Raw genomic sequence first — 27,662 nt, 5'->3', positions numbered from 1 at the left:
ATTCGACACGGTGTCTAATGTTGAAGTAAATATCAGCCTGTCCAGAGATACCCTGCACATGTTATGTAATTAGGAGAACTACAGATTAAAAAACATACATGTCGGTGATTCATTTCCCCCAGATTGTTTGGGGTATGGTCAACTTCGCGCTGGCGATAGGTAATCGACAGTCATTGCAAGTAAGATTAAGACCTCCTTTTCAAATTTGGTAACTAGCCATGTATAATGTAGATGAATCAAGTTATTCAATATCGCACTTTTTACACAAATTCACATTAAGGCACTGGTGGAACCCCCAAAAAGCGACAAGACCGTGGTACATAGCCCTAGGTGTAGGTGGGGTCAAGGTTTCACGTTTATGGGATAGCGTGTCATAACTATACAGCGATTAACTCCCTTACGTGTATTGCAGTTGGATCATCTTGGATACCATATAAGAGTGTAGTATTTTTTTATGTATATACATATATATGTATGAAATATATGTTGTCGATATCTTAAGTCAGGAACCATACTTATATTGTCATTGTAAATATATTCCATGTATGCCAACCGTGTATGAGAGATTAACAAACCATATTTCATTATTTGTTTATGTTATACATATTTACTATTAAAATATCAAAGAATTACCTATTCTTGAAATAAAATATGTATTTACATAACGTGTATTTTAAGGTGTGTTTTTTTATAAAGGGCAGCAAAGCTGAATAGGCCTTTCCTTGGAATGTTCGCAAGTACTGACAACGCTATATTGTGTCTGGGAGCGTCAAATATTCAATAACTGTAATTATTTATGAACTCTCCAAATATGCTCAAATCAACCCTCATCATATTGAAGAACTGGAGCAGCAATACGGGCTTAATGGGATTTAAGTGCGCCAGTATGGGATTTGAGCGGGCAAGTATTGGATTTGAGCGGGCAAGTATTGGATTTGAGCGGGCCAATATGGGATTTGAACGGTCCAATATCGGATTTGAGCGGTCCAAGACGGCTACGCCGGGCCAATGCATTCCTTATATTGCGAACACAGCAAGGCGATAAACTGCTGTTAACACAAGATATTTTATGGATGACAACTTCTTTATTGTATTACGTTTCGATATAGGTCCTCATACCGTTGTGAAGTAAGACAACACTGTACAGGTTTATATACACTTTATGAGGATTAAGAAAAACAGTATGAGAGTATACATATAATGGATTAACAAAGACAACAAAGGATAATACAAGGATCTATATCGAAACGTGGTTTGATTAACGTGGAGGTTCTTTATGATCGAATTGCATTGTGCACTGTTGCACACAAGTTTTTTGTCTGATGATTCCCTTGTGAAGCATGTCTAGACTCATGATGAAAACAAGGAATTCCACAATTTTCGTAAACGAACCAAGGATTTTGGACATTATCTCAATGTCAGTGTTGATTTTGTTGATGATTCCTTTCTGCTGGACGGTACAGAAATCAACCAAGTGAAGTGCCATATCAAATAGCTTTTTTCAAGGAGAGGCTATCTGAACGACCAATGCATCGAGTTTATGTTTATGTGCAGTGTGTTGAGAAAATCAGCAACACTGCAGATGAGGTCGTCTGGCCTGAAAAGTGAAACAGAAGGCTTTGTCTGCTGCTCAGGACCAGTCACTTCCCACTCGAAACCGTCAATGTGTGATTTTGCATCAAAATGTGAATATGAAATGTAGATTATGTATTGAATTTAATGAGACTGTCCAACACATTGTGAGTGGATGCCCAGCTTTGGCACAGACACAGTATCTTAAGCGACATGATGGGGTGGCTCGATCATTTTATTACTGTCTTCGTCATGTTTGTGGTTTTGACAGAGATCCATCCATGGTACGACCCGGAATATGTAGAGGGCGTCATGGAAAAAGATAAATACAAAATCTTTTGGAATAGACCCGTATACAGCCTCAGACATATCCAGGCCAACAAACCTGATCTTGTCCTTTTTGATAAATCCAATGAAATCATTTATATCATTGAATTTTCTGTCACTTTTGACAGTGATGTGATTGACAAGATTGAGGAAAAACATGGCAAATATGCAGACCTCGCTTTCGAAATGTCACGCTTGCATCCCTAGTACCAAGTTGTCCGACTCCCCATTATTCTCGGTGCCTTAGGATTGGTACCTCCCAATCTGTCGACTGACATTGGGAGAGTACCAAGGTTTGCTACCAGGAATACAGCCCTTCTGACAATCTGGGTAATGCAGAAGGCTGCAGTGTTGGGGAGACTTCACATTCTCCGAAAGGTTCTGGGTGGGTTTGACTAGGCATTGAAGTTTCTGTCCCCTTTGATAAGATTCAGGAAAAACATGGCAAATACGCAGACTTCGCGTTCGAAATGTTACGCTTGCATCCCAAGTCCCAAGTACCAAGTGGTCCGACTCTCTCGGTTCCTTAGGTTTGGTACCTCTCAATCAGTTGACTGACATTGGGAGAGTACAGGGGTTTGTTGACTACATCACTTCTGACAATCTGGGTAATGCAGAAGGCTGCAGTGTAGAGGAGTCTTCACATTCTCCGAAAGGTTCTGTGTGGGCTTTGGATCCCCAGATAAAACAAGCCATCATCGCAAGCCTCACCCGACCTGCTTAATCCATTTATCATCCTGATGCCCTCAGCAGTGAACTGGACCATCTCAAGGAAACTTTCACTTCTCAACAGCTATCCTGCCCAACTAGGCTCCAAAACCATCCGCAAGACCCTCAAGAACTCCGACCCCAGGCCCATCAGAATCACCACACCCTACCAAGGCCCTGTCACTCATCATATTTCCCGCCTCATCAAGAATAAAGCCAACATAGGTGTCACCTTCTCTAGAGGCAAGTATATCAAGACCAATCTACAAGCTAATGGCAGAGGCACAAGCAGCGCAAGTCCCAACCCCCGAGGATATATATACCAGATACCCTGCAACTGTGTCCACCAGTACATTGGAGAAACCCTTAGACCCATCAACGCAAGACTCAAAGACCATCGGACTCTGTTAACAAACTCGACCAGAAAGCCGCTATTTCCGAACACATCCTGAAGAACGAAGACCATAACATCATGTGGGAAGCCATCAAAGTCCTGTCTATCACCAACAACAACTGGCGACAAAGGAGATACCAGACAGCCATGAACTGTGACCAGAGAATCTATCAGTGCTAATTACACACACACACACACACACACACACACACACACCCACCCCCCCCCCCACCCCCCCCCCCCCCCCCCCCACCCCCCCACCTGCCAAAATGGCGGTCTCCACTTGATGGATAGTGTCCTCATTAATGGCTGAATGGGGGCGACCAGGAATCACTGCTCGGTATTCTACTGGCTCCATTGTCACACCCTACTCGATCATAACACCTGTAAAAAGTGGTAAGATTAATAGTTCGGTGCTGCAAATTCAGACATAACCCATAGATACATGTATCATTACACATGTGAAATTCACAACCAAATATGATAACCCTAAGTGGTTTAGGGGTATCTTTAATGAACACCCCTCGTACATATGTGTGATCTCTGCCTCGTGGCATTCATTCACCTGATGAAGGAGTAAGCATATACTCTGAAACGTTGTGTTCCTCATAATAAAGAAGTTGCCATCCATATATTCACTTCCTCAGAAAAACAGAGATAAATGGAAAGTGTACATCAGGTATACCATCGTACATGGATTAAAACGCTTATCTGTAAGTAAAATGTATTTTCCCATGAAATATGAATAATATATTACTTAAAAGAAGTAACGGTTAACGAAAACCTTTTATTTCATATAAAGTTGATCTAAAAAGGTTGTGGGCGTTCTTTATGTTTGTTTTGGTTTTTTTGGTGTTTAACGCCGTAGTAAGCAATATTCCGGGTATATGACGGCGGTCTGTAAATGATCAAGTCTGGACCAGACAATCCAGTGATTGACATCATGAGCATCGCTCCACGCAATTGGTTGGTTGGTTTGTTGTTTAACGCCGCACTCAGCAATATTCCAGCTACATAAATAATCGAGTCTGGACCAGACAATCCAGTGATTAATATCATGATCATCAATCCACGCAATTGGGATCGATGACATGCATCAACCAAGTCAGCGAGCCTGACCACCCGATCCCGTTAGTCGCCACTTACGACAAGCATAGTCGCCTTTTACGGCAAGCATGGGTTGCTGAAGACCCCGGATCTTTACGGTCGGGTGTTCTTTAACTGCTTTTGAGTAGTATGTGTACATGATCTTCAGTACCTAAGCAACTAGGAATAGAGACGCCGTGAACTTGAGCTGAGACATGAACATGAGAATCTCATTGGGAGATTACAAGCTGGAGCAACTCAGCATGAAGTGGCCAGGCACTTTGGCGTATCCAGACAGACAATCTCCGCACTGTGGACCCGATACAACAACACCAACAGAGTTGACGACAGACCAAGGTCAGGAAGACCAAGGGTGACAACCCAAGCACAAGATCGATACATACGGCTGCGACACCTCCGAGACCGCACTATCACAGCCACGTCTACAACCACACAGATCCCTGGGGTACGCAGAATATCAGATCAAACGGTACGCAACAGACTGAGGGAGGCTGGACTTTTTTACACGAAGACCTGTTCGACGTCATGTATCGACCCCACGTCATCTGGCGGACCGTCTGTTTTGGTGCCAACAGAGGGTTAGATGGGCATGTGCAAGGTGGAGAAATGTACTGTTTACTGACGAGTCCCGTTTCCTACTCACACGTGCTGATGGGCGCGCACGTGTCTACAGACGTCGGGGTGAACGTTACATCCCTAACTGTGTGCAGCAGGTTGTCCCATTTGGCGGCGGGAGTGTCATGGTATGGGCCGGAATTCATCACGGTGGTAGGACGCCTCTCGTGCATGTGGCAGGTGCATTGGCAGGTGTGCGTTACAGAGACTTGATCCTACAGCCTTACGTTCTTTCTCACGTCAACGTTCATGGCGGACAGTTCCAGCAGGACAACGCTTGACCGCATATTGCACGTGCTTGTCAGGACTTCTTACAGCACAACAACATCCAGACATTACCTTGGCTAGTCCGGTCACCAGATTTGTCCCCGATTGAGCATCGGTGGGACGAGTTGGATCGACACGTTCGCAGAAGGAATCCACCGCCCAAAACACTTCCGGCGCTTCTTGATGCACTTCAGCATGAATGGCAGCACATCCAACAGCGAGTTATTTACAACTTGATTGCATCTATGGGTCGTCGGTGTCAAGCGGTGATTGATGTACGTGGTGGGCACAACCGATACTGACATTTTCTGTACACCTGTGACATTAACTGTATCGTGTACGTGTGTCTGTCTAGGTGACACGATTAATGTTTTGAACATTGTGTACATTGATCTTCAAACAGTGTTTCAATTATGGTTTCTATGTCCTATTTTGAAACAATCGCATTATATTACATTTTGAATGTAAGTGTCAAGTATATTTCGCTTATGGACGTAAGTAGTGTGGCCCATGGGCGAGAATATTTTCCTTTGCTTGCTCAAAACTCATGTTTTTTGTTATGGAAATATATAAAGGTGTCTCTAGTAGCATCATGACTCATAATTCAACCCATTTAATTTAATCCATCTAATTTGTGGCGTTATTAAAATATTTCGCCCATGGATAATAATATGGAAATTTTAGCAATTTACTATCAGAACGAAATAAAGGCTTTTTGTTTAACTTTGCCTATGAATGTTTGCATACACGTTTACATAATATTTTGGAATCGAACTGTTACATACAAATAGCTACACCCCAAAAGATGAATAAAAGAAAATTAATGCACGTTGATATTGTTAAGGCATGATGAGCCTTAATAATTTCAAAATAGTCTCAAATGTCACCTTTTTTTTAGTTTTTGATTGATAATGATACTTGATAATAAATACAATATCACATATCATATCAAATATATCAAAAGATGAAAAGGTCCTCTGCAAGCATAAGAATTTTGTTACTTTAATCATATATTCATATCTTTGATAAGGGCGCCAAGTGATATTCTCTATTCTTACATACGTGTGTGTGAAAAAACAATTAAGATAAGTTGTATCAAAGATATGTGTGATATCGAATTCCAGGTCCATGATTGGTTTCTCCATAGTGATGACTTGATTGCAATTCATTGATACGTTACTCGTGCTACAGTCGAAATCACCTTGGTCAGTGTCGAAACTTTATGGTTTTAGGGGGCACTTTATGCATCACCAGGGCCTTGTTAATCAACACTTATGGCGGAAACGTTTTTGTGGACGGTCACACTAGGTACACTGCAGAGCAAAAGTCTTTTACTTTAAAAACTACTTTTTTGTAAAACGTTTGCGTTGCTGAGCGGCGACTTCGCAGAATGTTTGTCAAATTTCTGCATAGTTACGCAAACACACCACGGAGCTACTGCGGGACCAATTAGTTTTACATGTCCATGCCACTTGGTGACTGTTTTTCACTATTCATATTCTAATTCAGTTCATAATGCCACATCATTACAGTACTCCTTGAAACTTTAAAATTACTAAAAACGAGAACAAAAAATAACTTATATATAGATTATTCTCTCTTTTATCAGCCGCTACGTTTGTATCGGTTGCACTGTACAAAGAAGGATTTTGTCTGTCATCTTGCAGATTTAGACTCAGAATGTGCTCATTCTGATTAGGAACGAAAATGTATTATACAGTTAAAAGTTATACATGTACACTGTAATGGTCCAGGTCCAAAGGAAAAAAATGAAGAAAGAGTGCATAAGTGTTTGGATTTGGTAGAATACATGTAGGTTTGTTAAATATGACTATACAACGAATTTCAATTCTTACAAGTTTGAATTTATATATGTATACAATTCGTATATTAGTCATGATGAATGTGCATATTTATAAAGATTCCTAAATTTTAAACAAGCCATGCACACCCTTGTAAGGTTGTCATCAATTGTTACTTAAGTATCATTTAACACATTGATTCGGAATAAAACTTCTCAATTTTTTCAAAGTAAGTAACAATAACTTTTTATTTCGACAGGTGGTGGTCCATCACCATGCCCTACTTTGAGTGCCACGCCAGAGGTGATGTGGGATATTCTGGGACAAAATAATGTATCCATATCTTGAATATCATCAGCTATGGACACATCACTCCTACAGATGGCTAGCCTTTCTGACACAGTTAATGCAAGGTAATTCTACTGATGTATTCCCTTGACCTTGTATTAAGTATATTCATTCATATAGCATAACACTACTTAATGGAGTTGCTATGAAAACCTATTATGTTAGCAAAGTACCTCCTGTGCATACGTGGTCATACACATAACTATAAAAGCATCCATATTTAATGATGTAAAACTTCAACGCCACAGAATAACCAATCTTGATTATCCACCGAAACAAATCTTGCAAAGTGCAAGATGGTGGTGAAAAGTGAAAAGATCACTAAAAGTCAGTGATGACACCGTGTGTTCGCGGAAGATATTTCCTCATATCTTTACCCTATTCAGATACATAGATACTCAAAAATAACAATGACTAAAGATTTTTCTGTCCATTTAAATACAGTGAATACAGTGACATGGCAGCACTTGACATGCAGACACTCCAGACCATGGGAGGAGCTGTCCTACTGCATCGACAGTCTCTGTGCCTTTACACCCTGAACCATCAGTGCCAGATTCCGCCTCATCAACACAGGGATCCACGAAGAGACCTACAGGATGGAGCATTGTCCAGGATCCTGAGTCCTCGTGACAAACATTCCTGTTGGGTGAAGGTTATGATGAGTTACTATACAAAAAACTTAAATTTGAAATGTTTAAGCCTTAAGAAGAAAATCATGGAAAATCAGCTTCAGAAACTGCAGCATGAATAGAATTTATATTCATACCATGTATGAATATCATTTTTGATGGCCAGAGAGTTCACCATATTTTTCAAAATGTAATGTATTTCTTTGAAGAGACAGATATGAAACCTGGTTTTCAAAAGAACATTATTTTGACAGAACCATACTCCTTTTGATCAGTTTAAATTAATTTTTAATATGATAATATTTGCTAATGTGTGAGGTAACAGTGTGAAATGTCATTTATCAATAGATTCAATGATAACATGTCAGAATTTGAATATATATTTTCATTCAACCATATTCTCATGTTTTACTACTGCTTACAGTAACATTGCATTTGAGGGTTCAAAACCCTCATATTTTGGTGCCTATGACATGGTTAAAATCAATCAATTGTAATACCTTAGCTGACTCAGCTTATAAAGCACTTGTTCCAGTTAAGTATTTCATTCAGCAGTATTGTGTATCTGTGTTGATTTTTTTTATAAGAAAAATGTTCCCAGAATAGGGGGCATACAGTTCATGATAATGTCGAAATGATCCACAGAAGATTTTGTAAATTAATTTTAAGAATAGGGTGTTAGTCATCACATTGTGTTGCTTATGGCGAAACTCGATGATGTCCATTTGGGGGTGTCTATTTCACTAAGTGTAGAAAGTACTGGCTCCGTCTGTTGAGACTATCACCTGACAGGTATGTTTATCAGTACTATAAAAGGTTGTCATCTTTGGTGCCAAGGTTGAATATCTTATTCTGTGTAACTGTGTTTGATATGATGACAAACATGACCAGTTACTTCCAGGAAATTATGACATGTATTGCAGCATTGCTTCTCTGTGTACTTTATCTCAAACAAAACAATTTCAAAATTTGGTAAATTTCTAATATATGTATTCAAAATGCGGGGAGGATTTAAAGGTGTATAAGTCTCAACAATAATTTATTGAAGACTTTATGTATTATGGTTCATTTGTCTTTACTACAACAAAATCTGACTGGCATATAATGTTTCTTAAATGAAGATAAATGTATCAGCATCAGTTGACTGGGCAAATGCATTGCAAAAGAACACATGACCATGTTTAATGAACCTGGAGATTCAGAAATTATACATCATAATTTAATAATTACAGTAACAATGTCAATTTTAATGATCGGTTGTAATAAATTGTTTGTGAATTATAAAAAAGGAAAGCCTTGTCAGTTGTTTCTTATTTGTTACTCTTCTTTGTTAAAATAAACTGTGTTGTTTTCTGATACTTTTTGAATATAATTCCTTAAATAGTTGTTTTACTCAATTAAAAGATTCTGAAGAATAATCACTCACACTGAAAGTGAGTGTTTGCAAAGTGATTCCTGGAGGTCAAGGTGTGGCCAGAAATATCTCCTTCTCTGAATGGGGCTGTCATGCGGTCATTGGGAACAATGGAGTCACTATCTGGTAATGGGATATTCCTTATCTTGGAGATGTTATGCAGAATTCCACAACAAGTAATGATTTTACATGCTTTAATTGGAGAACCAGTTCAGAACTTGTCACACAGAGAGAGAGAGAGAGAGAGAGAGAGAGAGAGAGAGAGAGAGAGAGAGAGAGAGAGAGAGAGAGAGAGAGAGAGTCACAAACACAGAGTCACACACACACACATTTATAGAATTGTGTGTATTAGAGTCAACGTGTTCCATATGGAATTTTCACAAAATAATTTTTGTTATTTTACAAATTGAGTGAAAAATCTGTCTATTTTATTTACAATGATAATGAATTCCAAACATTTTTATGCTCTATTTCATCACTCAGTGATCGAACATGACAGGATTAAAAGAAAACGAAAGTATAACGAATGTATAAATATCTTATCCTATCCTAGCATAAGTAGTCAATTGTGAAGGGTCTAAGTCCTTTTGAACTCTAATAACGATAATCGATTATCCAGTCTGTTAACTGAATGGACAGATTTTTAGTCCCTTTATATAATGACTGAAATATCTAGGCCTTTATTAAATTGCCTAAGTGAATCACATTTAACACATTGACTGAAAGATATATATCTAATTACAGAGTCGGCCTAATTTACAGGTGATTCTACAATACTTGCTCTCTTTCAATAACAATCTGCCACACCACGCCTGAATAAACAGTTATGCGGGTGTTGCTGTGGGCAAATACCTAGCCTTTATACATGTTCATTTTTTTTGTAGATACATGTATTACGTATTTTCGTTAATTGTGGATATATTAAGCACAAAGTCATAAAAAGTTATGAAACATGAATTGGTGCCTTGATATACAACAAGAAAGAATATTGTTTTTTCTCCGCTACCCTGATGTGTTTCATCGTTTAATGTTCACTCTATACCATGTGTGTTTGGAAGCGATATCAAAGGCGCCGCCCAGTAGACACAGATTGTGTCGTTCGTTTCGCGTGAACTACCATCCGGCTTAGTCACCCTGTAGCTAAGAGTTATGTAATCGGTACACAAATAACTTCGTCAGTGTGGAAGGAGTTTGAATTACATCCGCCACTGGCCACAACAATCCTCACAGTATAAAAACATTCTACAAGGTCACTGCCGTTCGAATAACCTCGTGACGCACGTAACTCTCGTCGACAATGGCTGTCAAATCTGTCTGCTGCAGCTACCAAACAATCCTCCCTGTCACAAATGGCGTTGAACTGGCTTTTTAAAAATAGTAATAGTAAAAGCGTCGTTAACAGACTGACGTATGTCGTACAGAGTACTCTTATTTGATAAAAAATAAAACCGTAAGTTAGATAATTAGGAGATCAACTGGATATAACATTACTTATATCAAGTGACGGTCCTGTTTGTGAAAATATGCACTTTTAGAGACTAATAAAATCCATTTTAAGACCATATAGACAATAAAACCAAATAAAAAATGTCTTGGTATCATTTTGTGTGTATTAGTTGATGGTAATGATCTGAAATGTTATAACGTTAGATTAGAAAGGAAAAACGTAAATGTGTTTTATGATTCACGAAATTTGGGAACACCCAAACATCAGTCACTGACATGAGCAATAAGATTATAAGATTAAGCAACATTAACATGCATAAAAGGGTAAGGAGAAAATGGTTGAAGCAAATTGAAATAGATTTTAATAAGACATTATTGTACTAAACAAACTGCCTGTGCACAAGCGATCCCAAAACTTGTTTGACAGTTTTGTGTTGTATTGTAGACTGGCGTACAGCAAGTGATTTTCATGCTATACGTAGGCTTGCATATACATCTTACACATTCGGATATACCACCTGTATAAAGTATTATGAAGTTGAGAACTAAGATAGCGACCATTACCTGCATCCACTCACGGAAGCAATTATAATTCTTGCGTGTATGCTGTCTCCTCTGAAAATATGCTACACTAAATTATTTTATACTGTAGTAAATATGGTAATGAATAAAACTTGGTAACTCAAAGTTACTTGGTGTGCCACCGATAGATATGATTTTCAGTTTATTGACAGCTTGGAGTAATAGGGATTACGTACATGAAGTCATTTTGTCTCATTTTTCTGCTAAATAGAAATTTTAATTGTCATGATATAGCACAGCTGCTAAAATCTGGTAGTTTTTTTTATCGGGTAAGGAGAGTTGATTCGTCTAGTCATACAGTCATTCGTACCCGATCGAATGATTGGCACGAAACGTTCCGGTAGAGAGTTTATTCTTGTATTTTGTTATATACATGTATTGTTAATTGTAGTCGATACTTACATCACTGTATATTAGAACGCGGAACTGGCAACATCCAAACATGTACCTAGTACACAGAGAATTGTTACGTATCAATTCCTGTATATTCATACTTGAACCAAGAGCCTACATGTAAGCTGTAATCGGTGCAACTGCGTATCCACATGTACAGTCTCAGCAGTCTAACGTTACATCTCCCATCAAGTAAGCTGTATTTCTCAAGCATAATTTAACTTCCGGGGACATTTTGAATGAAAGGGGTTAAAAAGAAGTTCGTTGTATCGAAATAGGTCGTCTGCCAAAACTTTTGACTTTCGCGTTTTCAAAACTAAAGAGTCGTTTTTCGTTGCTAGTTATAGATCAGGGAAATAGAGAATACAACACTCATTCCTGTTAGATACCACTTTTACGAAACGAGTGGACTTTCTGTGTTAACTGACCTCGATTTCGCTCGGTCAGATAACATAGAAAGTTCACGAGTTTCGTAAAAATGGTATCTAACGAGAATGAGTGTGGTATTTTATTTATTACCCACGTTAAATATGTATGTAAGTTGACAGACCAAACTGAAACCGGTTGCAAAATCTGGTTGCGCATGAATATTGATTTATGCCCAAATATGGGCATTGCTTACATCCCTATGCATACGTATTAACAACACGCGCCTGCAGTTGTGTTTTCAAACATAACAGCACCGACGTTCAAGATCCTTTTGGAAGAATTTCTTCAACTTATGAGAATTCAAGCGCCATGTTGTTAGTACGCAGAACATCTATAAGAACATTTGAAAAGTCACATAAGCGCAGCGCTTTGAATATCGGACCAACAGTTTGTCACTCGCACTGCCGGGGTTTCGTCTGTACATTCAAAATGGTGCGGTTTCCTTGATCTATCAGCTGAATTTATATCATGTCCGTACCATTTTGGAAGAGGGAAATCAGAGTGTTCGCCAAAGACATTCATGTTTACTGAACCACCCTTTACTGAAGACGTGAAAATCAACACGCTCAAGTCTGCTTGCATGTCAGTGACAGCTTCGAACGAAGGGCATGGTCACCACCGGAATAAGAAAAGACAACCGTGATCTACTCAGCGTTTTACGTTTGTTCACCTTTGAGATATTTGGGGCCACATAATCAGAAATCAGGCACAATTTTACGGAGTATTCGAATGATTTGTATCGGAAATGTTCGCTTTGAGTGATCTGGTCGTGCAGTCGTGAACCAACAACTCCCGAAACAGTACCACAAAATAGACTTCAAAGAGGACATTGATGGCACAACCGGATCATTACAAGTAAGTCTAGATATCTGTCAAGATAGTTTAAACTGACTTCATTTCACCTCGCTTATCCTTTTACGTTAAATAAAAATTGGAAATTGCGAAAGTGGTCGGGTGCGTCACGCTCATTGGGACCCTCGGACTATTGAACGGTAGTCGAACATTGTAAACGGCTAAAGCTCGATTATATAATGTCAGTGGAAGCTCAATGCATAACTTATACAGGATGCAAACCGAATTTGATGCGTGTGACTATCTTGTTTGGTTTAATAATGTGTTTGCTAATATCCCTCACTCACATGAGATTGCTTCAGTTCTGCCTTGTAGTTGCAAAATGAATGACGTCTCGCGATTTTTTATGAATGAAAAAAGTAGTCCGGGTGTGACAGAAGACACGGTTATCCAATCAAAACGAATAAAACAAGGTCAACCTTGTACGACACACGTGTGACGTACAGATTTAGTATCTTACCACCTGTATCTTCACCACGTGGGTAATAATCTCTAAAACGTCACTCGAAGGTGTTAAGAAAATTCTTAGTTAAAATTTGATATCCCAAGATGCAACGGGATACACTAAAAAATCTTATTATATATGATACTAATACTGTAATGAGAATCATACTTAGACTGTTTGTGAATTGATACTTAAGATTTTTTCTTAGCTAAGAATTTTTAAGAAAACTTGAATAAATTTCTTCGAAAATTCTTAGAGTCTTTGTGAATACCGCCCCTGGTTTTACCTACTAATTACAGAGCTGCTCCATACTGTGGCATAAGTAGGCTGCTCCAACTCGTTAAGTGATACAGATTAACCCGATAAGGATTGTGGTTGTGTATATAGTGTCTTTCTAAAAATAATAGTATTTCTTATGTAAAATGATAACATTTCCGTCCGCTGTATGAGTGGTAATAGTGAAATAGGTTCTTCCGCTCTGTGGCCTCATCTTTGTAAGTCATCATAAACAATGTAACGCATAAACATAAAATGTGAAATGAGAAAGAAACCTACTAAACTGTAAAGTTGTGGGTGATAACGCCAATGAATTGGCATACACTCGCATGAATTCGTATGATAAATTATAAATCTTTGTTGGGAGGTGTTGCCGGATTAATTGAAGATTGTTACAATTTGTACAAAAGGTAAAACTTCTATAAATTTAACATCCAACCAAAAAGCACATTTAATAGTAATTTGATGATATAAAATTAAATATATTTCACATTACACAATATTCTTTGCACAAAATTCATTAGTGCTTTAAAGAGTCTGACCAAAACTAATTTGACAGTTATATCTAAAAACAAAATATACCATTTAAAGCTTATAAGAATTTTGGATAAACCTTTTACACGCATCGTTCTCTGCATACACTGAATTAAGTGTTTACTGGTGCGTACAGATGAGTAAAGACCCTCTTTTTCATTTCTCCTAAGTGTTGTTGTTGCTGCTTTAAGTGTTTAAGAGGTCGCCTTCCGTCTTAGCAATTTCGGCTGACCTGTCTCCCTTTGGGACTCGTGTGTGTGAGTAGGGTACACATATCTATTGTGAGATTTAGTCTGATGTGTAGCTTCAAAATAAGTGAGATATTATGACACAGCTTGTGGTTAATATATATGGTGAACTGAATATCTGTATTTTGAAAGTATTTGACGATATTTGTCGAAAATTGTGCGGATCAGTGTGGGTGAATTAGTTTTTGATGTGTATGGATTAGTGTATACGTGTAACATTGCCATGTAAATAAACGGTACTCCAAGATAATTTTTTATGTTATCATGTTGTATAAAATACACCAAGCAGGAACGTGATCAGTAGTCAGAGAGTGTGTCTGTGTGTGCTAGGTCTCTTGGGAAATTGTTTTCATAAGGCTACTATTAAATTGAAATTAGATAAAATCAGCTGTCACGATACACACATGGTTTGAGTTTCAAATTGAGTTTTGAGTAAATGCAATGTTTTCGCCCGCGAATTATTTTAATAACGCCACATTTTGTTTATATTAGATTTAAATTAGCTGAATTATGGGTTATGATACTTGTAGAAACACCTATATATTTTCCAAAATAAAAATATGATTTTGAGCAAAGGAAAATATTTGATTGGCGAAACATTTTAATAAAGTCACAAATTAGTTGGATCATGTAAAAAAAAGATGAATTATGTGTCATGATACTTGTTCTTGGATTTTGATTAATTGTATGGGTTAAATGTATATGTAGCGGGCTTTATTTAAGTATTAAAGGGAAGTAACTCTTTTTTTGTTAGTATCACTAGGGGCAAGAGACTGTGCTATTTGCGGGGCACCGTGGAGATTATAAAACGGTAATTATTCAATTAAATACAAAACTTCAGGAACCGAGAAGTAAGTCATTATTAAAGTGACCGTTTATTTACATATTTGTGTCTAAATATTAGTATATTTCATAGACGTTTCTGCATTGTGCTCATACTATGGAAACTGAGGCAAAAAAACGGAAAATAACAAGATCGAAAGGATTTACGTACTAGTATTCTTGTCTGAATGTGAAAGCACTGTTAAAAGCAACATTCCTGACAATACAGAAAACATCCGGAGACTGATTGCTATGCTATCCTATCATTACCAAAAAGTATTCAGGAATCGGATCCACACACACCGTGCTTCAGAGGAAAAGTGTGAAATTTTCAGATTTTGTACAGTTTTTTCGGAAGGAATCATGGAAAGCCAATGACCCGATATTTGGCAAAGATGTATTGCAGAACAAGGACAAACATGGAAACACTAACAATGCTACTTTGAAAACAAGAAACTAACTTTCACGAACAAAAGTGACTTTGGCAAAAGAAGTGAATACCCCTCAAAGTTCACACGATCCAAGATCACCAGCATCACCTCAACCTCAGAAACAAACAGGTCAGCCACCGCCTGCGGATAGAAAATGTTAAAGTTATGAACACACCTATTGAGGTACGTACTGGACCCGATCATGCGCCTCATGCATCCAGAAACAGCCTTGGTTGGGGGTTGTGGAATGTGACAAGACCTGCGAGTGCAGCTACATGCATAAGATTCACAATGAACAGAACAGATGATGCAGTTCATGATCGCGAGGATTTCAAACAGCTAGATAGGATGGTGCGACACTCATTCAAAATAGATTTCCCAGAGAGGATAATACATGATTAGAAGCAGGACTCACAGGAAGATAAAATATTCCTACAGGGAGTCGATGAGTCCATTAAACTCTGTGATGGACAATATGAAATACCTCTTCCTTTTAGGGAAAAGAAAGTTAGTTTCCAAAACAACTACTCCTTGGCATTCAAGCGTTTGGTGGGATTGAAAATGCAGATTGAACAAGATAACAAATTCCGCCTGGAGTATAAAGCCTTCGTGAATAAAATGCTGGATAAGGGCTATGCTGAACACATCCCAGATGATGAACCAGAACCAGAGGATGGACTTGTGTGGAACATCCCCACCATGGGGTATACCACCCAAAGAAGATGAAGTTGCGGGTTGTGTTTAACTGTGCAGCCACTTACAATGGTACTTCTCTCAATCAACAGTTACTATCAGGGCCTGATCTGACAAATAACCTCATGGGTGTTCTGATGAGATTTAGACAAGAGAATGTAGCTGCCAAGAGAAACAGAGTGTATTTTGGTAACAAAGGCTCATTGGAACTATCAGCGGTTTCTCTGGTGGCAAGATGGGGACTACTGTAATCCGCCATTGAAGTACAGGATGAAAGTCTACATGTTTGGTACTACATCCTCACCTAGTTGTGCAAATGCAGCCCTCTTCGAGACTGCTAGTGACAATTTATAGAAGTATGAACCAGATATTGCAGAAATTGTAAGGAACAATTTCTATGTGGACGATTGCTGGTTTTCTGAGCAAGATGTAAATAAGACTGTTAGTTGTGTGACCCAGGTAAGTTCTCTGTATCAGCAGGGTGGATTTAGACTGACTAAATGGGTACTCAACAGTACAGAAGTTCCTGACGAAGACCACCTGAAGACCAAGCTGAAGGACTGAGAGATCTCAATCTAGATCAGCTGGAAACAGATCAGAGGAAAGAGCCCTTGGGGTTGTTTGGACAGTGCACACTGACTCCTTAGGCTTCAAAGTTAATGTGAAGTATGCTGATTGTACAAGAAGACATGTGTTATCAGTCGTCAGTTTAATCTATGACCCATTAGGCATGGTCTCACCTTTTGTACTCAAGGCAAATATTCTACTGCAAGACATGTGCCGTCAATGACTTGGATGGAATGAAGAGGTGTCAGGTAATACGCTCATTGTGTAGCAACAGTTGTTTGCTGATCTTCCCCTCTTAGAAAAGGCTTCCATACCAAGATGCTACAAACCCTCTTTGGACCTACTTTGGAACAGTAAGGGCATGTCAACTGCACATCTTCTCAGATGCTAGCTACGAAAGTAACAGCTTACCTCCAATTGACAAATAAGATGGGCAAAGTTAATTGCTTACTGGTAATGGCCACGGCAAGAGTAACTCCCATCCAGAAAGTAACTACACCACAGCTTGAATTGACAGCAGCTTATGTAGCAGTTCAGTAAAGTCCCATTCTCCAGTGCAAGCTCACTGATATCTATTACTGGACAGACAGCATGTCTGTAATCAGTTATGTCAACAATGAAACATCGCGTTTCAAGACGTTTGTGGCTAAAAGAGTCACTATTATCCGAGATGGTTCAGATCCCCAGCAATGGAAATACATTCAGACTGCACTGAATCCAGCTGATGCTGCTTCAAGAGGCATAAGGATAGACACTTTCTTTTTAAGATGGATCCGTGGTTCAAATGACCAGCCTTCCTTTTGGCACCTGAAGAGGAATGGCCAACTGTTGTCAAGGCTTGTGTCAATTTTCCAGAAGATGACCTTGAAATGAAGCCTATTGTAGCTGCTATGACAACAGATGAATCTGTGAACATTATGAACAGACTCCTGAACTACAGCTCATCCTGGCTGAAACTGAAAAAGATTGGAGGTTGGATCCTCCTTTTCATGGATAAAGAGAAACAAGAATCAGTAAAACGAACTCACTCAAGAGTGTGCTGAACACTTAGATAAGAATAAGAAAACCAAAGGGATAGTACAAGAGGAGAAATCTAGATGTCACCTGACAGTCAAACCATGGAGAAAGCTGAAGTCACAATATTATGTTACATCCAGCAGCGGTATTTCCATGACATCTTCAGTGCTCTTAAGATCAAGCCCAGATTCAAGACTGAACAAGTCAATTCGTAAATTTGATCCTATCCTCGTGGATGGACTGCTCGAGTTGGTGTACGCTTGAGTCAGGCTTCATTACCTTTTGAAGTGAAACAGCCATTAAATGGCCCCAAAAGTGCTATGCGTCTCAACTGATAGTACATGATTCTCGTGAATCCATAGGGCACATGGGCAAAGCTGCTATGATGACTTACCTGTGCCAACGATATTGGATTCAAGGAGTGATACATCTAATTAAACGGATTACTTCCAGAGTGTGTATGTATGTTTGATATGTAGAAAGTTTAGTGCTCAGAGAAAATGGCAGACTTACCTGTAGATAGACTGACACCTGACGAACCACCCTTCTTATGCGAAGGCGTTGACTTCTTTGGTCTATTTGTGGTGAAAAAGGGGCGTTCAAATGTGAAGCACTTTGGGGTAGTTTTCACTTTCTGTACTTTGAAAGCAGTGCATCTTGAGCCAGGTGCTTTCCTCAATACAAGCTCTTGTGTCAATGCTTTCCGACGATTCATTGTATCTCAAGAAAGTCTGGATTGATAATGGAACGAATCTAGTAGGCTGTGTGAGGGAAATGAGAGAGGACATACACCTATGGAATATCAAACAACTGCATCAGACTTCCTCCAGAGAACATTTCGTTGGAGTTCTAAACTCTATCCGCCTCTCATCATGGTGGGGTATGGTAGCCCATGATACGTACCATAAGGAGGATCCTGTACTCTCAAGTCAAACATTTAGATGACAATGGCCTCCAGACTCCTTTGTCGAGGGTAAAGGTTATCGTTAACAGTCGCCCGATTACCAGTGTGACAAATGATGTCAAGGACCTGATGATCTGCAAATGCTTCGAAGTGGTGGAGCACTACCCCCAGGTCTATTCAGAGCAGATGACCATTACACAAAAAGATGATAGGCACATACAGTATCTTTCTGATTCCTTCTGGAAGCGATGGCCTAAGGAATATCTTGCCATGTTACAGGAAAATGTGAAATGGACTCCTGTCCCAAGGAACATCAGTGTGAATGATATTGTCTTGGTAATGGACAATTTGCCTCGAAATGCATGGAGCCCTGAGCGAGTAGTCGAAGTGTGTGCCGACAGAAACGGTTTTGTACGCATTGTGAGGGTCAAAACACCCACATCGACTGTGCTGCGACCCATAAGCAAACTGAGTATTTCTGGAAGTGAGCAGTGACTCAGTTAACAACTAGAACGTGGCATATGAAAGATGCCTTTGATGACGACAATAAAGATACATGCAGATGTATTCAAAGAATCTAAGTTAACATGTGTAAAAGATCAGTTATGTTAAACAGTAAAACTGCTTCATTCGTACTCCACAATTAGGGGGTTGGAATGCTGGATTTTGATTAATTGTATGGGTTTATTTTATATTTAGTAGGCTTCATTTAAGTATAAAAGGGAAGTAACTCTTGTTGTTAGTATCATTTTGTGCAAGAGTCTGTGCTGTGAGCGGGGCACCCTGGAGGTTATAAAAAAGTAATTATTCAATTAAATACAAAATAAGTCAATCAAGCCGACAGCGCTACCTCAGTATTTATGGCAACAGCACCCTTCAACAAGAACAAGTGTTAGAATATGAGACTAAGAATTAGAATAAACTTGATGAAGTTAAAGAATGATTTGATCTCAATTCTCGAAACCCACACTTGTAGAAACACCTTGTCCCATTGTTACATAGATTATTGGGTTTATGTCATGTGATCTTGCAAACAGATATCACTTCATACAACATCGACCCATTGTATGTTACATATTACATGGTGCTATTTTGACCTACTGAGTTTCATGACTTACAATTTGGAAACTTTAAATGCTATAGTTTTGCCTAATGCAGCCGCACCCACTGAACAGTAATTACTGATAACCCATGTCACGGCTTAGAGATGATTACTGTATATCCCTATGATAAGTCATGAATGTTTTTAACTTAAAATAACAGTACAATGAAAATTGAATTCATTTATGTCCTTTCTTCGTCAGCTTTAACCAAACTGAGCCGTGTGGAAGTTCCAGTTGGGTTGCTTCAGTTTGATTATCTCCCTGACCCTCACTCAGTGTACCGAGTCTTGTTTCTTAAGCACAGACACTGGATATGAAGTGTCTTAGCGTGACACGCCTCGTATGACAGTTGCCTCCCTTTGATATAGCTAAATCCGAGTTTATGGGATCTCCTGGTGTCGAAGTACCCAGGTTGTAATGCGAGCCTGACCAGTAAAGCAGAGAAGCTTCCACATTATCTGGTACAGTACGAATTGAGAAGTATACCGGGAAGGGGGGTTTTCAAATTTCGCGTCTTGTTTGGAATTACACAGTAGTGCAGGCTTGGTGCAGGAGGGAACATGATTTGGAAAGGTAGGTTTTATAAAATTGCTTTTCACAGCGTGGTCAAGATTTTTATCAATGATTATAGTAATGACCAGTGTTATCTTTTCTCGCTGAAAGCTTTATAGTGTTAAACTGGAATACTAAGTAATCAGCTAAGTAACACATCAAAGATCATAGGTCATGGCAATGTGGTCGTGGGAATGTGATCATGAATGAACTTGTGTACATTTTCTTCAATGTAATATCGCAAGCCTATAAAGATCTCTTTAATCACAAAGTCGTTCATTGATATTGTTTCACGACCTCAACGATCTTGAGTACCTTCATTAAAATTACTGTAGTACTCATCTACTATTACGCCCAAGAATTACCGCCTAAAGCGACATGTGTGTAGGATTTAGGGCGTCCATTTTTGCCGGGTAGATACCCTGATCAAGACAACCAATCTGAGCTTATGTGTCGTAGCGGTCGGAAACAAGCCGGTCTGAAGGAATCCACATACACCAGGACTTCAATCTATATGACATTTTTATATCTTACTGTAGTAGTAGCTTTTCACAAACCCAGTGGACGGTGTTCTATGGATAAAGAAGAAGATAGCTCTCCCTAAAACGTGATCCTGTTTTTAAAAAATATATTTTGTGTTTTTTGTCACAACTTGACTCAGGGTCCATTTTGGGTGTGGTATTCGCCTCAGTTGTTTTATATTCCTCTCACAAACAACCATGCTGTAATTCTGAAGGGTGCAGTCTTGGATTCCACATTCACGTTCATTTCAAGGGCACTGTAAACTTCCTGACTCACTGATGAACTATAGTCACGAACGTCGTCACCCTTAGGAATACACACTTGAACACACCCAATGTAAATCAATGACAACGGTATCTTATTGCAACAAAGTTTAAATGATGTTGCAGCTTTACATGCAACATGATCCACATTCCCGAGGAAATACCGGTTCCCGATATAGGTGTGGCTTCCAAGTCATGAGATAGCTTCCTTAGGTCGCTGTGTCACCTTCGTATAAGCCTTGATTGGACAGTTCGAGCAAACGCGAGCAGTCATTCAGTTGGTCCACCCCAAACCCTTCTTCTCCAGACTAAAACTAGTAGATGGTACAATATCAATAAGGAAGATAGAATTTGCTCACTTTGTAAAATGAATATAAGGGATAACTATCATTTATATTTCTGAGTCGTGATTGTACCATTTAAGAAATAAACATCTTTCATCTTATTATGGTAGACTGGTACACTATAGTATCGCGGTAGTTATTTTATAATGGATCGTAATGGCGAACGTTTACTAACCTATTAAATATGTCACAACAAAATGTTTCTTTTTCTTTGTTCAACTTTTATGACATATCACTTAGGATTGTTTGATGCTGATTTTCTTTAACAAGTTCGGCAACTGTTTTTTTAGGTGTGATATATGTGGATTACGTGGTTAACATCACTTCCTAATTTCGATTATGCATAATCAGTTTGCATACGACCAAGGTTGGGTCAAGGGGCATTGCCCAAACAAATGGCTTCTTTTCTAACCAATTTCGAATTAGGGTAGGGGTAATTCCACTTCAAAAACATTCAGGAAACTTTCATAAAAAAAATAACTTGTATACCTACGAGTAGCCGTGACATACCGCAACGAGTCTTGTATACGATCAAGCAATGAAATATCATGCTTAGATTTGCATAACTAAACAGTCGACAGTGGTGTGTGGATTACGATATGTACTGATACCGCGATAATATAGAGCCCGCAAGAGGTTTGAGTCATACTTTAAAGATCTAAGTATGACAAAAGATATGTCACTTTATCATGCTCCTATTAAATGTTGATTGCGTATATTCAGTGCTATTTTCAATACTAAGACTCAGGTGTTTTATAACATTGGGAAGAAACATCTGGGTATATGTTGTGACCGCTATCATTGTTATTTATTTATTGTTTTTGCCATAATATTAATGTTTCATCTTGTTTAGTTTTATGTCTTGTCTGCGCCCGGCCGTCATGTGTGCTCATCTGATGACACAGAATCATGTACTTTTCATCACATGCTATACCCATGTGGGAAAAATAGCGTGTTCATTCGAGAATATATTAGAGAAATAATTTCATCACTGAATACATACTAAATTGTGTCATTGTCAGGATTTTCACTAAAATGTAGTGCATTTTGAAGGACAGAAAACAATAGCTTTAGCCAGTCCAGTTGTATTTAAATGGCATGCTGAATATCAGATGTCCCGCATAAAAACCTAAACATATCGTAACACTATACAATGTGTTTAAGCAAGTTGATCTTTGGAATGACTTTTTATAGTTATTTGTTTATGACGAACTGTTTACTTTCCTACTTGAATAAAAACACCACTTAAGAATGACTGGTTTGAAAGCAAAAAATCCTTATTTGCAATGGCTGTGAACATGAATTCATACTAAGTTGATAATATTCAGTTTGAGAGGTATATCTTTATAACATGTGTCAACAAAGAACCTATGAAAACTTTTTAGAAAGGAACGTATTGTTATTTGAAAAACATATGTATTTGTCTCTCCGATAAGAGATGGATACAATTGCTAACCTGTCTGAGGTGTAAGCAACATATCACCTGTAATACAAACACTTATAGTCGTGCCAAACTCCTACATATTAGCCATCCCTGTCTTTCAATAGTCCGCGAGACGAATTGAACACGCATTTAGGGGATTTGTTGGTGATGTGCTTTCATTGCCAGAGCCAGTGGGAAAATGTTATTGAACTAAAACCCAAATACACGGCTATGTGGTTAACTGAAAGAAAGATAGTTCCAGCACATAAACATTTGCTAATCCTCCGTAGACTTTGCTCAATACATGACCAGAGTATTCTCGATTAATGATGCCCCTGAAAACCTTTATAAGTTACGTATGAATCAGTGGTTTCCACGAAAGTGTTGCTACAGTGAAGTATATGGCGACAAAGGCCACTTCATGACATATTTCTCGTTTGTATCAGCACTTAACTACAACATATTCATCGTTTGTATCTTCTCATACCTGAAAACTACATCGTTCGTATCTTCTCATACAAAAAAACTACGACACATTTATCATTTATTCTTCTCATACATGTACCAAATATCTACGACGTATCCCTGGTATATATATGCATACGTAGGGTTTGCGACGTCATGTTGACGTTATACTTCCGTCATGTTAACGTCTTGCTTTTGCCATGTCCCCCTCATGCTGTCATCATGCCCAGCACCAGGCTGTCGCCATGCCCTAATCACATAGTCGTTGTCCTTACGTCATGCCACCGTCAGGCAACCGTCCTTTTACCACCATGTTACCATCTACTTTAGGCATTATTTTGAAGTCCTTCACTTACCGACATGTCCGAGCAGACGGTTCGTGTGTCTAATCCGTACGTACCCGTGTGTCTTTATGCTTTCAAAACAACATTCAGAAGTTGATGAGTCACGGTTGAACAATTTACTAGCCATGGTAATTAGTTCGAAACTCGTGAACCCGAAGTCAGTCGGGTCAGAATAGGCCCCCAACACTCTATTGCTGTGGTTGATCGCATGTCTCTATATTCCGACAGTGTGGGACGCTGCTTGTAATACCCACACTGGCTTATTTGGGCCAAACTCGCTTTATTTTATTGACAGGAATAGTGATAGCGCAAGAATTCTGATATAGCAGGAATACTGATATAGCAGGAATATTGATATAGCAGGAATACTGCTGAAGGCTGTGTTTAGAGATAGAGCCGATTTCGTGAAACAATTATCTTTTGATTTTGATCTTTAAACAAATATGATGATTAACTACAGTATTAGTGATTCCATGTATATCTGATTCAACAATCTTTTAATAAGTTATATAACCATTTGAGGAATATGATGAAATATCCAATATCACAGTCGTACTGTGTCATATATCAAATAATTTGACATCTCATTATGCACCACTGTTTATGATGCATAACGCTTAAGCCAGTGCTAGGTCTTAATTACCACATTACTACATCCATTGACTCTCCACGCGTTAAACCATCGTCAGACTGCACAGACTCGAAAACTTCTTCATGAGAAGTATAGACGATGGGGGTTGTGGCGGAACCCACCCGAACTCTATCAATACTTCTATTGGGGTCTTTTTATGCGAATTATGCGATGTGATCCAATGATCGTAGTCTACTTAAGCTAACTTGTAAAGAAAAGTGATTCTGCGGCAACCCTACCTAAACCATTCCTGAACCCTATCAATGCTTCACCATTTATGTGAATTATATGATGACTATCCATGGATCTTCATGTATCAAGATGCATATAGAGGATACAATATATTCTTAATTTCAAACCAGATCTGTGGTTTGGGGTGGAATGCTTGGCGCGCTTGTTGTCTCCTCTATTCTTTAAACTCTTTTTTCTCATCTTCACTAATGCCGCTGGTCTTACGATAATTTGATCGAATTTCCTGCTTCATTGCTTTGTGTTTGGAGAGTTCTGACAACACTAAATGAAACTTCTCCTCGTATATCTTGCCAGGGCTGTTGAGATATGATCCTCAAGGCTATTAAACTTTGCTTCAGCCAACACACAAATACTATATTGTTTTGATGCTTTCTTTTGCAATTTACAAGAAATAAATTTAAGAGCTATTCCTGCCAGGTCAGAAACTCCGGCTGCTACTTCCATGCCAAGAATGATAGGCGTGGTGATAATAGATGATATAAACTAACACCAGCTGCACCAAGTCCCATGCTAGCTGCTACAAGTGCAGTGTCAAGAGCATTCACAACTCTGCGATACTTTTTATATAATCAAATTCTAAAATCACACTCTTTCTCTACTTGATGTTTTATTTCACTTACTTGATGTCACCAAAATCCTTCAACAGTATCCATTTTTTCAGATGCTACATCCAGTGCCGAATAAAAACCCATAATATACACAATCATATTATACAAGAGTCTTGAATTGGCCGATCAACAATGTCTTATTAGATGTATATTGTATGGCATAAATATCTTAGTAGCAAAATGCTCACCCCATTAACTGCAACATTAGGTTCTGTGAATATAACTTCTTTCCTCTTGTACACATTGCCCTCGATACTGGGTTTATGAGAACCTTCTGTGCCTCCAAGATTGGAGATGTGGTGATGCGTTCCAGGACCTGAAGAATCAACCATTATTAATAATATGGAGTGATACACTCAAATATCCAATATGAACAGGCTGATGTTTTACATGAAATACAGAAACTTTGAGCTCTGTAATAATGCTCCGCTTTCCCTTTTTACTGTAATTAGGAGAAAGATTCTGTTTTCCACTATTGTATTTTTCATCTTTGACTGGAATACCTCTTAGTAGAGTTGAAAGACTTTTGAGTTGAAAATTATTCGTTGTACTAACCTATTCAAGATGGATGCACAACTCTTGATAACAAACTCTATCGGGGAATTTATCTCCATGCACTGTTGTGTTGGGTGTCACTTCTCTTCTTATAAATCCAAGTGTATTTGCCTATAGAATTTGTTCCACTGCTTAAAATCAGCACCACATTTGACTCATTTAGTGTGAGACCAGCTCCCAAAGGTTTTCATGATTGAGTGAGCATACACTGTAATATCCATCGGATATAATGCAATGTTCTTTATCTAGTCATAAATTATTGATACCTCTTTCAGTACTTATATTTGTCCGACGTAGGTAATATGTTATATCAAAGAGAGCAACTTCAAGTTACCAAGCTGAGTTATCAATAGCATGAAGCAGTTGAATAGACTGGCCATTTGTTATTCCCGGAAGGGTAACATACATATTAAATATATAAAGATACTACATTATATCTATCGTTAGAAATTACAGATTCACAGAAACGAACGTCAAATCAGTACACGATTGGTTCTCCAATCCAGTGCAGTTCTGGCAAAACCAGCTAAACGTTGCTATTTGGTATGCTTCATCAGTCTGTGGAGTATCTTTTAGTCACAATCTTTGTAAGTATGTTTTCTTCTTTCACGTGTACTATCATATAAGGCATATCCTTACAGAAAAAAGTGCACCAATACCGAGGGTCAAGCATGGAATGCATCAAATAATCCGTACAATTAGAGGGCATATGAACGTATTTATTGGGAATTTGCTATTTCTACAAGTAAAGATTGACGTCTGCATGGAGGTAACAATGGTCTAGGTAATCCATACACACATGGCACACACTCTGTTAAAGAAGTCAGTGATGATTTAATGAAATGAGGTCGACTTCTGAGCTTTGCTCTCTTGCGTAACGAGTGGAGAGACGATCATATGAACTTTAAGGGCTGGTGTTGCTTTCACAGTCCAAAAGGTTGAACAACCATAACATGTCGAAATGCTTTGAAAAAATCATTTTAAATAAATCAGAAGGTTTTACTCACCTTGTCAAGGCCTCGTTATTCTCTAATACTGTATTCCAAGGATGATGCCTGTTATGTAGAATTATCATAGGTTGACATGATTTCTCCGAGACCGTCTGAATATATCTTTGCATGTTGTGGTATGTCTTCAAAATTATCTTTATCTATGGCAGCCACTGTTCAGTCCGCACTGTCTGAAGAACCTGAGTAGTCTTTGCAGAAAGATTTGCTTGTGAGTTGTCATAGTCTACAAGACCCAATTCATTACGAATAATGTTGATGCAACCATGGCGCCCAGCTACTGTAGACAACACTAGAGGTTACCGAGTATGAGAATTCATAAAATCAATATCTGGAGAGCCACGCAGTCGCATTATTCTTTTACTATCTATTGTAAACTTGGAACAGTCACTACCAATAGGAGTAACATATTTTTTGTCTTCTTTTAAGACATCGTAATAATCAGTAACAACTGATTGCAAATTTTCCTCATTTACATTAATTCCTTGTCCCATGAAGCTGGTTTCGTAAGTCCCTCCTTCGACTGTTATAGTATCAGTTAGGTTTTCAAGATAAATATGATCCATTTTTGTATGAAACATAAGGAAACACACTTTCAATATAATCAATGTCTTTGCAATACGGACGCAAGTTAAATCCACAATGTAGACTTCAGGATCCATTAGGAGTCAACGCAATTCGCCAGTCTGTAACTATAACTAATAACCTGAGTACTATCATGATCAGAATCAAACACTTCTGGTTCGCTTCTCGGCGCTCATGATGTAT

At 38.5% G+C, this 27,662-nt stretch overlaps 1 protein-coding gene and 1 long non-coding RNA gene across 2 annotated transcripts in view; one reads left to right on the top strand and one right to left on the bottom strand.

The window, feature by feature from the left end:
- The window catches only part of LOC124134734, a 462,484-nt gene that overhangs the window by 74,980 nt on the left and 359,842 nt on the right, over positions 1-27,662 (top strand). The gene's annotated exons all lie outside the window — the stretch shown is intronic.
- Positions 7,668-27,030, bottom strand: LOC125372304. Its single transcript, XR_007218052.1, has 3 exons — positions 26,895-27,030; positions 25,521-25,648; positions 7,668-7,782 (listed from the first exon to the last, which is right to left on the bottom strand). It is a non-coding gene; the product is annotated as an uncharacterized LOC125372304 (long non-coding RNA).

This window comes from Haliotis rufescens, unplaced genomic scaffold (genome assembly GCF_023055435.1).
Source record: "Haliotis rufescens isolate VD_foot unplaced genomic scaffold, xgHalRufe1.0.p SCAF_4, whole genome shotgun sequence".
NCBI lineage: Eukaryota > Metazoa > Mollusca > Gastropoda > Lepetellida > Haliotidae > Haliotis > Haliotis rufescens.
This window is presented reverse-complemented; position numbering and strand designations above follow the sequence as displayed.